General features: G+C 38.1%; 1 non-coding gene across 1 annotated transcript; it reads right to left on the minus strand.

Annotated features, from left to right (window-relative positions):
* Nucleotides 1-3,927: 3,927 nt before the first annotated feature.
* On the minus strand, nt 3,928-4,034 carry LOC115293030. Its single transcript, XR_003909303.1, has one exon. It is a non-coding gene; the product is annotated as a U6 spliceosomal RNA (small nuclear RNA).
* Nucleotides 4,035-10,655: the final 6,621 nt, after the last annotated feature.

Genomic DNA, 10,655 nt, shown 5'->3' on the forward strand with positions numbered 1-10,655 from the left:
ATATTAAACAACATTTTAATACATTCATTTCTGTTTTATTCTACCCTATAAATATTTCTTGAACAACTACTAAGTTCAAGACAACTTTATGAGGCAAGAGGGTCTAAATATATTAAGGAAAATAAACTAGCTAGTTCCTGCATTTAAGGAACTTGCTTACCAGTGGCATGCAGAATTACAATAAACTGTACTAACATCTGGTATGTGATGAATCGGTGTCAGTAATAGTGCTGGGCAATTGGAATTTAATTCTTCCTTTATTGTGAACAACATAATTTTTGAGGATATTTACTTACACAAATTCTATACAATGTAGAACCAAAAAAATATTTCTGAGCCATATCTTTGCTCAAGTGTATAGCAAGAATGATGATATTTAAAAAAATTTTAATGTTTTTAGTTTATTATTATTATTATTTTTTGAGAGACAGAGAGAAACAGTGGGGGCAGAGAGAGGGACATACAGAAGCCAAAGCAGACTCCAGGCTCTGAGCTGTCAGCACAGAGGCCAATATGAACTCAGAAATGTAAGATCATAACCTGAGCCAAAGTTGAATGTTCAACCAACTGAGCCACCCAGGCACCCCAATACTTACATTTTTAATGAGAAAAATGAAGCACACAAACAACTAAGTATTGCCATGTAGGAGGCGATCGGTGTTATGAGAGTGACAGGAAGGTGCTACACATGTTCGTTGGTAATAAAGAAAGCAGGTGAGAAATAATTGTTATGTTTTGAATTTCCAAAGGCCGTCTTGATCCTTCATTTGAAAAAGTGCAAAAAGCGAATATGTTACTTGAACCACTCCAGGTATCTACCATCCCATTTTTCTCCCCTAGACAAGCCTTTTCCTCCTTTGCTTCTCCTACAAAGACAATGTCTAAATAAAGGGGGATGAAGGCGACTTATGTGCTTAAGTGGAAGAGCTACCAAAGAGCGCTGTCTCCATGTGCACACAGAAGAAAGGTCATGTGAAGACACAGTGAGGAAGCAGCTGTGTATGAGGTGGGATGAGACCTCTCACCAGAAACCAACCATGATGACTGTTGATCATGGACTTCCAGCTTCTAGAACCTTGAGAAGACAGATCTCTGTTGTTCCAGCTACAGTCTGTGGTAGGTATTTTGTTACGGCAGCCCTAGCAAATTAATACAAGGGGCTGTGGAAGTAGGTGTTAATGTTGACTCATAGTGGCAGTTTGTGTGGTTTTCCTTTCCTGGAGTGATAGTAGAGTATGATGAGGGTGAGGGCAAGCAACCATCTTTGATTCCTGGAAACACTGATGGGCAGAGTCTGGCACTTCATTTAGGCTTCTTTTCTCTGTAGATTTTCTTTCAACACCAGCATGTGTAGACCTTTCAGAATGGTTCTCCCAGGAAGGAGAAGATAAAAAGAAAAGCAAAAGAAAGAAAAAGTAAAGGGAAAGCTGGTAAAAGCTTGATTCTTGAGAAATAATAACTTATACAAAAACTGTAGGATAGCACAGATGTATATATAGCAGTCATGCTAAATCCTGAATGTCTGGAAACTTAGAGTCTTGATAAATACCTGGCCAACTCAAACTACATTTAATGGAAAGCATATGTATGTACGAAATCTCTGTTTAATAGGGACATTTATTGAAAATTTACTATAAGCCAGCACTTGGGCCAAAGACTTTACATATTTGTGTTCATTAAGTCCTTACAAGATGCTCATAAGTGAGTCACTATTAACATTCTATGTTGCAGATGAGGGTTATAGAGGTGTAGAAACCCACCTAGTGTCACAGTATCTTGTGATAGAGCTAATACTTAACTCCAGATCTTTCTGAATTGAAGTCTGAAGTCTTAGCCACTACAAAATATGTTCTTCAAGATGAAATGAAAAAATTAAAAATATACTTTTAATATATGGCTTTTTGAAATAGGGTGGTAACATTTGTTATCTTACCTGCCTAAAACTGAGTACTTTTGATTTGTTCTTTGGATGATCATAATATTTAGTGATTGATGTTTAATTTTTCTTTTAGAAGTATATTCTAAAAAAATACAGTCAAAGATTACTGATAGCAAAATGTTTGGTAAGTTTTGGGGGCCATAAAACAAGGAAAAAATAAACCTGACAATAAGAAATCTTCTTCTGGGATCTTTTTCAAATTTAGCTGTTTTGTCAGATAACATGTGGAGCATTATTTTAAAACTCCAAGGCAGAGTGAAATAACTTACCCACTTATCAAAAGAGTTTCATGTTTAAATTATGTCTTTTTCAGAAATCATACTCTGGGAGACAATGCTTCTAAATTTCCATTTTTTAAAAATTGTCTTTAATGAGTGGTCCTGAAATTTTTATTGGATCCTTTCAAATTCATTTTTTTTCAAAAGAATATGCAGTTACTAAGCTTATATGTACTTTATCTGAGTTTTGTTTGAGGATTTATAGCAGTAACTTTGCCAAGATTTATTTTTCATATCCTGATTGTCTTATCAAATGAAGAGAGAGCATGGCCTGTCTCCTGATTACCGAGAAAGGAAACATTTGGGTTGGTTTCAGTCTGTTTACAATATGTTGTTAAAGGGAAAGAGGAAGCTAGTTATTAAAGACAGTTTGAGTGGAGTGCCATAAATTCTTTTGACCTTCAGAGATAGCTTATGGAACTGGAAAAATTCCTACTCATCAACACTCTATTTCAAGGATTTTTATAATCCCCCTGGTCTTAATGCTACACTTCCATATCTGCTCAAACCTAATCATTACAACACCAAGGGAACAGAAGTAAATTGACAAAGGAGGTAATTATCCTCAGCTCAGCCTGAACCACCACTTCACGGTGACAAATACTGAAGCACTGATTATGGAAACAAGCAAAGTAACTTACAAATATAACTCTTGGCCCCTTTAATGGAGATGAAGTATACTTTTTTTTTTTAATGTTTATTGGGGTGCCTGGGTGTTTCAGTTGGTTAAGTGTCTGACTTCAGCTGAGGTCATGATTTCATGGTTCGTGAGTTCAGGCCCTGCATCAGGCTTTGCACTGACAGTGCAGAGCCTGATTGGGAGTTTCTCTTTCCCTCTCTCTCTCCCTCTCTCTCTCCCTCTCTCTCTCCCTCTCTCTCTCTCTGCACCTCCCCTGCTTACTCTATCTCTCTCTCAAAATAAATAAATAAACTTAAAAAAATAAATGCTTATTTATTTTGAGAGAGAGAGAGGATGTGTCTGGGCAGGGGGTTGGGCAGAGAGGAGAGGGAAAATCCCAAGCAGACTCCACACTGTCAGTGCAGAGCCTGATGTGAGGCCCAATGTGGGGCTGGATCTCGGGAACCGTGAGATCATGACCTGAGCCAAAATCAAGAGTTGGACACTTACCTAACTAAGTCATCCAGTTGCCCCTAACTTTTTTCTTGACCAGCATTTCCTAAAAAGTCTTCCATGGAGCAGAAGAAACAGCGATCTCCTTTTCAGGCTCTTCTAAATTGGGGAAACAAAGAAGACCTCACCCTTTCCTTGGATATTCATGATTCGTGGTTCTGAGAAGGCCTGCAGTGAGGAGACTACTTCAGTGTATTCAATCTGAATCTTCTTTGAAACAGAATTTTTTAAGAATCTTACTAGCAATATACCCCAGAACATGCCTAGGGGAATGCTACCTTTGTGTGTGTGTGTGCGCGTGCTGTATTGATCTTTAATTAAGTATAGAGACTTCCAATCACCTCATTTAGGGACCATTATACCCACTGCTCTGTTTGGCCACAGTCTCTTATCTCTCTCCAGCAGTGGTGAAGCAGGTGCCCTTTCCATGAGGAACTGAAATCCATGGTTTGTCACCTTTGTCAATAACAGAAATGTTGGAGAGCCAGGTGGCAAAGCCATTGCATTGGTATCTTTCACATGAGCTACATCAAAGGAACAAGAGTGTCTCTCTCTGTTGGTGATCACACCAATTCTTCAAAAGTATGGAATGCTTCCTGAACTTGCGTGCCATCCTTGCACAGAGGCCTTGTGAGTCTTCTCTGTATTGGTCCAATTTTAGTCTATGTGCCGCCATAGCAAGCACTAGGGGAATGCTACTTTAACACTATCTTTCTAACTCTCTTTTTGAAATATGGGATCAAAATACTAAATTAATTTAATATTATTCTTGTGAATTTGGGTGGATGGCTTTTAGTTAAAAGAAAAAAATGTTAAAAAAAAGTGACCCTCTGGAAGTAGCTTTCAGAATTTGACGTTCCAAAGCAGAACATTGTTCAGTTTGGAAATTTTTAAATCAGCAAAGAAATGTGTCCATACAAGCAGTCTTAAAAAAAATAAATAACAGAGGGGCGCCTGGCTAGCTCAGTTGGTTGGGTGTCTGACCTTGGCTAGAATCATGATCTCACGTTTTGTGGGGTTGAGCCCCCACATCAGGCTCTGTGCTGACAGCTCAGAGCCTGGAGTCTGCTTCAGATTCTGTGTTTCCCTCTCTCTATGCCCCTCCCCCACTCATGCTCTGTTTCTCTCTGTCTCAAAAATAAATAAACATAAAAAGTTAAAAAAAAATAACAGAAAAAGGAAACTAAGCACCTAGTCAAAGGCTAGATCACTCAGAGCTTTGTAAATAATATGACCATTCATCTGGAGCAGGATTCCATCCATTATTCTTGTGTAACTATTAGTAATGTTCTCTTCCTCTCACAAAAGTATCTTAGTACAGACAATAAATCATATGACCACCCTACCTGCATGCCACTCTAAAAAACTTGATGAGTCTGTCAAATGCACAGGATTCTGATTGTTTTTCTGTCTCTCTGGGGAGGCACAATGAGGCCAGAGTAATAGTTAACCTAACACGTTGAGGCCTCAAATGAAACTTTGCAGGAAAATGATTGATATGTTGTTAGATTAGGTTCACTGTCAAAACTATCACTGTAGTCAAGTGATAATTAAGAGAATGAAGTGGAAATCTAGTTAAATTAAATATGTAAACATTTTAAGGTTTATTTATTTATTTTGAGGGGTGAGGAGGGGCAAAGAGAGAGAGAGAGAATCCTAAGCAAGCTCCATGCTGTCAGTACAGAGCCCCACAAATGGGTCCATCTCATGAAATGGAGATTGTCACCTGAGCCAAAACCAAGAGTCAGGACACTTATGTGACTGAGACACCCAGTCTCCCCAAATTGAGAAGTCTGTAGTTAAAGAACTAACAAACGTGGGTGGGAGCGGACTTTAAATCAAGACTGTGTTTGTCAATATGCTTTGAAACATGTCCATCTTACACAAAATTTTGAACAAATGAACTCTCACTTGTATTTATTAACTTTTATAAAAAGCAAATGATTTAATTTCCCCTTTCTGATTCCTAATACTCAGTGTTTATTCAGGCAGGATGGAGATTGGCATGATTCGGGCATTTGACAGAGACTTTGTTCTTGAGAGTTCTGGATTTCAGGGTCCTGGTTACCAGAGCAAAGTCATGGATAATTTCTTTGCCAAAAATGATCACACACGTGATTCTGTACCTTGAGGCTTTTAGAGGGTCATTTCATCTCTACTCAACATTGTCAAAAATCAAACTCTTCTAAAAGATCTCAGACCTGCCTGTTTAGTTTAATTAAAACTACACTGAAAGTAAAAAGATATTAGAAGAACTCTCACACTTTGGTGACTTTTCTTTATTGTGTCATAATCAAAGAGGGTCATAAAAATGTATAGGGCTATGGAAGCTTTCCAAAATTAAATTTGTGGAAGGTTTACAAAAACACATTGTACTTCTTTTTCAGTCCATGTGTGGGCCAATCAAGAGACTTATTTAATGTCAGAAATCACGAATGGTGAAGGCCATGGCTTTGATTCTCTCGCTTGCTCTCTCTCTTTCTTTCTTTCTTGACCATGGCTTTAATTCTTCAAATAAATACAGAATGGTCCTGGAGATGACACAAATGTTCCAGAACTTCTCCTAGTATTTTGGGGGCAGGAGTTATCACCTAAGAAATTTGAGCTGTCAGCTCAGCTGGTTTTCTAGATGAGTGGCTTTATGTATTAAATTCTTAGCATTAGCAATCAGTCACCCTCAAGGTCATGAAGACTATGTGGATGGACCAACATGACTTCTCTTATAAAATGGAGGTCTAAAAAGCTTGCTCACAAAGCCAAAGGAAGGAACACATTTGTTTCCTTTTCTGTCTGCATGGCTGTCAAGGCTGTGCCCCTATATCAGAACTTTGAATTTAATGAGTAAGAAATGCAGACAACAGTAAAACCAAAACCTAACAAGCAACACAACAAAAATATAAAAGGAGTTACATCTAACATCTTCTCCCTGATCACACTATATTCAAACGGACACAAATTCTCATCAAGTATACCTTTAAAATGAATCTTGATTCTTTTTAATTCCTGCTGCCACTGCCGTGGTTCATAGCCCATTTTTTCTTGTCTATATTATTAGAATAACTTCTAGCTTTGTCCCTGGATGCCACTTTTCCCCTTCTAGACACAACCTTTAGCGAGACATTTTTAAGAACAATTTTGATCATGTCAGAACTTTTCTGTTTAAGCACTTAACATTGTAGCTAGTGCCTGTTTAAAGCAAACTACCATGTTTTTGTTTGGTGATACATAAATACATAAACATACTCTGAGATAATTATTTCTTATCATTTAAACTTTTTAAATTTTATACTTCTATGCTCTTTTGATTTATTTTGCCATATTTTTATTATATGTCACTCCTGTAAGGGCATGAGAAGGAAGTAAGCTGTAGGTATGCTCAATGACAATTATATTATAACTCCTTCTGTGAGACACTATCCATTGAAAGATATAGTGTAATGCCAGAATAGTCGAAAAGTGAAAAACGTACATCTTAAAATCAATAAAATATGGTGAATGCTTAGTATATGATATAGCAATTTCTGTTGTTGGTATTTACTCAAAAGAGTTAAAACTTATGTCCAGAGGGACCTGGGTGGCTCAGTCAGTTGAGTGTCTGACTTTAGCTTAGGTTATGATCTCATGGTTTGTGAGGTGGAGCCCTGCCATCAGGCTCTGCACTGGCAGTGTGGAGCCTGCTTAGGATTCTCTCTGTCTCTCCCTCTCTCTCTGCCCCTTCCACACTCATGCTTTCTCCCTCAAAAATGAATAAACACTAAAAAAAAAAAAAACTCTTATGTCTGCACAAAAACCTGCACATGGACATTTGTAGCAGATTTATTCATAACTACCAACACTTGAAAGCAACTAAGTTATCCTTCACCTTCAGTGAGTGAATGGGCAAAAATACTGTCATACATTCAGACAATGGAATATTAGTCCGTACTAAAAAAAATGGGCTACAATGCCAGGAAAAGATATGGAAGAGAAGTAAATAAATATCACTAAGTGAGAGAAACCAATATGAAAAGGCCACATACTGTGTGATTCCAACTATGTGACATTCTGGGAAAGGCAAAGCTGTGGAGGTGGTAAAAAAAAAATCAGTGGTTGCTGTGAGGTTGGGAAGGATAAAAGGTGAGGCACAAAGGATTTTTAGAACCATGAAAATAGTCTGTATGATGCCATAATGATGAATATATTTGTCCAAACCCATTGACTATACAGCACTAAAAGTGAACTGTAATGTGAACTATGGACTTTGGGGTTAATCAAAGTGTCACCACTGTACCATTCTGTGGGGGATGTCAACAATGGATGAAGCTATCCATGTGGTGGAGAAAAAGTAAATGGGAAATCTCTGTACCTTCCTACCAATTTTGCTGTGAACCTTAAACTGCCCTCTAAAAAATTCAAGTTGAGGGGTGCCTGGGTGGCTTAGTCAGTTAAGCGTCCGGACTCTTGATTTCAGCTCAGGTTGTAATCTCATGGTTTGTGAGATTGAGCCCCACATCAGGCTCTGTACTAACAGTGTGGAGCCTGCTTTGGATTCTCTCTACCGGCTCTCTCTCTGCCCCTCCCTCACTCATACTTGTTCTCTCTCTCTCTCTCAAAATAAATAATAAATAAGAACTTTTAAAAATTAAAGTTTAGTTAAAAAATGGTGAATGTTAGTTTCATGCATTTCTCCCACGTCTCTTCCCAGTTCCCCCACCTTTGACTATGGGTAAGAAAAAAGTCTAAAACTCTCAGCTTGAGATTCAAGGCCTTCCTGTGCTCCTCTGGCAGCATTATTTGCATATGAATAGAGAGGGCTTTGAACTCATTGCTCTGTAGTTAGTAGAATTTGTGTCAGTGGTCAAGTTTTTATGGTGCCTGGAGGGCATGCCTGATAAATACATTTAGACTAATTTGTTCTAAAAAAAATAGTAAGAAATCCATTCAAGAATAAAATAGTAAAATACATACTAAGAATTCTGCTCTCATCATCATTATCATCATCATCATCAACCAAGTGAAGTCATCTATCTGTATTACTTGTGATAAAAACTGATCAAAAATAGGCCCTGCAGGTGTGGGTGGCAAGCTTGGTGTTTAATGTATCTCTTTCCTCTGAAGCAAATTTGCTGGGATGCCAGGAGTGAAGACCAAATTTCTAGATGAGGAGCAGCAGCAAGGTCCTTGGGCTGCCTCAAGGTCATGGCATTGTTGGGCAGACACCTTCTCCAGTAGATGAGGAGCTGGGTCTTCCACAGGACCGAAGTCAACTGTATGTGAAAGCCTGAGCAAAGAGACAAACGCTGCCTCCACTTCTTACTCATCTAAGGTTATTGCTCCAGAATAATTGTGAACTGCCGTGTCTCCTATTACAGTGTTTACTCGAAGTGTTGCCTTTTTTCTGCTTATTTAATACTTTTCATTGTGTTCATGAAACAATGGACAAAAATATTTCCCACAGCAGCTGACCCTCCTTCTGTCTTTGTGCATAAGGAGAATTTATGTAGTTGTAATCTTTGTTTTGTTTTAACCCTTGAAAAATTGTGTCTCCTCTATATTTAGAAGTACGTAAAGCAGGATCACATAACTGAAGTTAAACATGAGTAGCATTTGATTAGAGCTGGCATGACATAACTGAGAATAAGATGTTTTTTAATGAAGCAAGCTGAAATATACATGCCACAGACTCAAGTGCATGTTTTTGTGATTCACAGAGAATTATTTGAGGTGTTCCCTGGCAATTTGTACCAATTTGTTCATTGTTTATAGTACCAATTATTGTCTTTTCCAGATACAATTTCATTTTCAATGGCACTGAAAACATGTTTTGAATAAATCTTGGCAAGAATAAAGGCATAAATACTTGAACTTTGTTCAGTCAAAACATAGCTGCGTGCTTCGTTTGGAAACTCGTGCACTAGAGCGGCTTTGTTGTTTTTTGTACTACTCTATTGATTTTAGAGTAAGGCTTCTTAAAAATAATGCATTTCCTTAAGTTTGAAGAGTTAGCTGGATGTGTTCACGAAGATGGGGGAGCAAGGTGATGATGGTTAGTCAGACAGTTACCCTTCCACATTCACAATGTCAGTTCTTGACCCACCAAGGGTGAAACCTTTCTACTGAAATAGATTCGTATTTGTGTATTCAAAGTTGAAAGATCCAGGAGTTAAGTGTTTATATTGTTTTTAAATATAATTATTTAGGAAACTTTTCCTGAAATATTATTTGTGCTTAACTGAGGCGTATATACTCTGTCAAAATTTGTTAAGATAAACAAACAACAACAGAAACATGCTGGATCCGCTGCTCCTATTTTGTCAAGGGTAATCAGTGACAGAGCTAATTTTAGAACTCACATGTCTGAAACTGTGGTGTACTTGATCCTGTGCTCTGTCATGCTAAAGTCAGAAAACCTGTGGACATCCTTGGTTAGGTTTACTCCTAGGTATTTTATGGTTTTTTGTGCAATTGTGAATGGGATCAGTTTCTTGATTTGTCTTTTGGCTGCTTCATTTTTGGTCTATAGGAGTGCAACTGATTCCTGTACATTGATTTTGTACTCTGCAACTTTACCGAATTCATTGATCAGTTCTAGAAGCTTCTGGTGGAGTCTGCTGGGTTTTCCATGTAGAGTATCATGTCATCTGTGAAAAGTGAAAGTTTGACTTCTTCTTTGCCAATTTTGATGCCTTTTATTTCCTTTTGTTGTCTGATTGCTGATGCTAGGACTTCCAGCACTATGTTAAACAATATTGGTGAGAGTGACACCCCTGTCGTGTTCCTGATCTCAGGGGGAAAGCTCTCAGTTTTTCCCCATTGAGAATAATATTGGCTGTGGGCTTTTCATAAACTTCTTTTATAATGTTTAGGTAAGGCAAGGGAAATAAAAGCAAAACTGAACTCTTGGGACTTCATCAAGATAAAAAGCTTCTGCACTGCAAAAGAAACAATCAAGAAAATTAATAGGCAACTGACAGAATGGGAAAAGATAGTTGCAAATGACATATCAGATAAAGGGCTAGTATCTAAAATCTACAAGGAACTCACCAAACTTCACAATCACAAAACAAATAACCCGGTGAAGAAATGGGCAGAAGACATGAACAGACACTTCTCCAAAAAGGACATCCGGATGGCCTACAGCCACATGAAAAGATGCTCAACATCACTCATCATCAGGGAAACACAAATCAAAACCACACTGAGATACCACCTCACACCAGTCAGAGTGGTTAAAATGAACAAATCAAGAGACTATGGATGCTGGCAAAGGTATGGAGAGATGGGCACCCTCCTACACTGTTGGTGGCAATGTAAACTGGTGCAGCCG

This window comes from Suricata suricatta, chromosome 5 (assembly GCF_006229205.1).
Source record: "Suricata suricatta isolate VVHF042 chromosome 5, meerkat_22Aug2017_6uvM2_HiC, whole genome shotgun sequence".
Lineage (NCBI taxonomy): Eukaryota > Metazoa > Chordata > Mammalia > Carnivora > Herpestidae > Suricata > Suricata suricatta.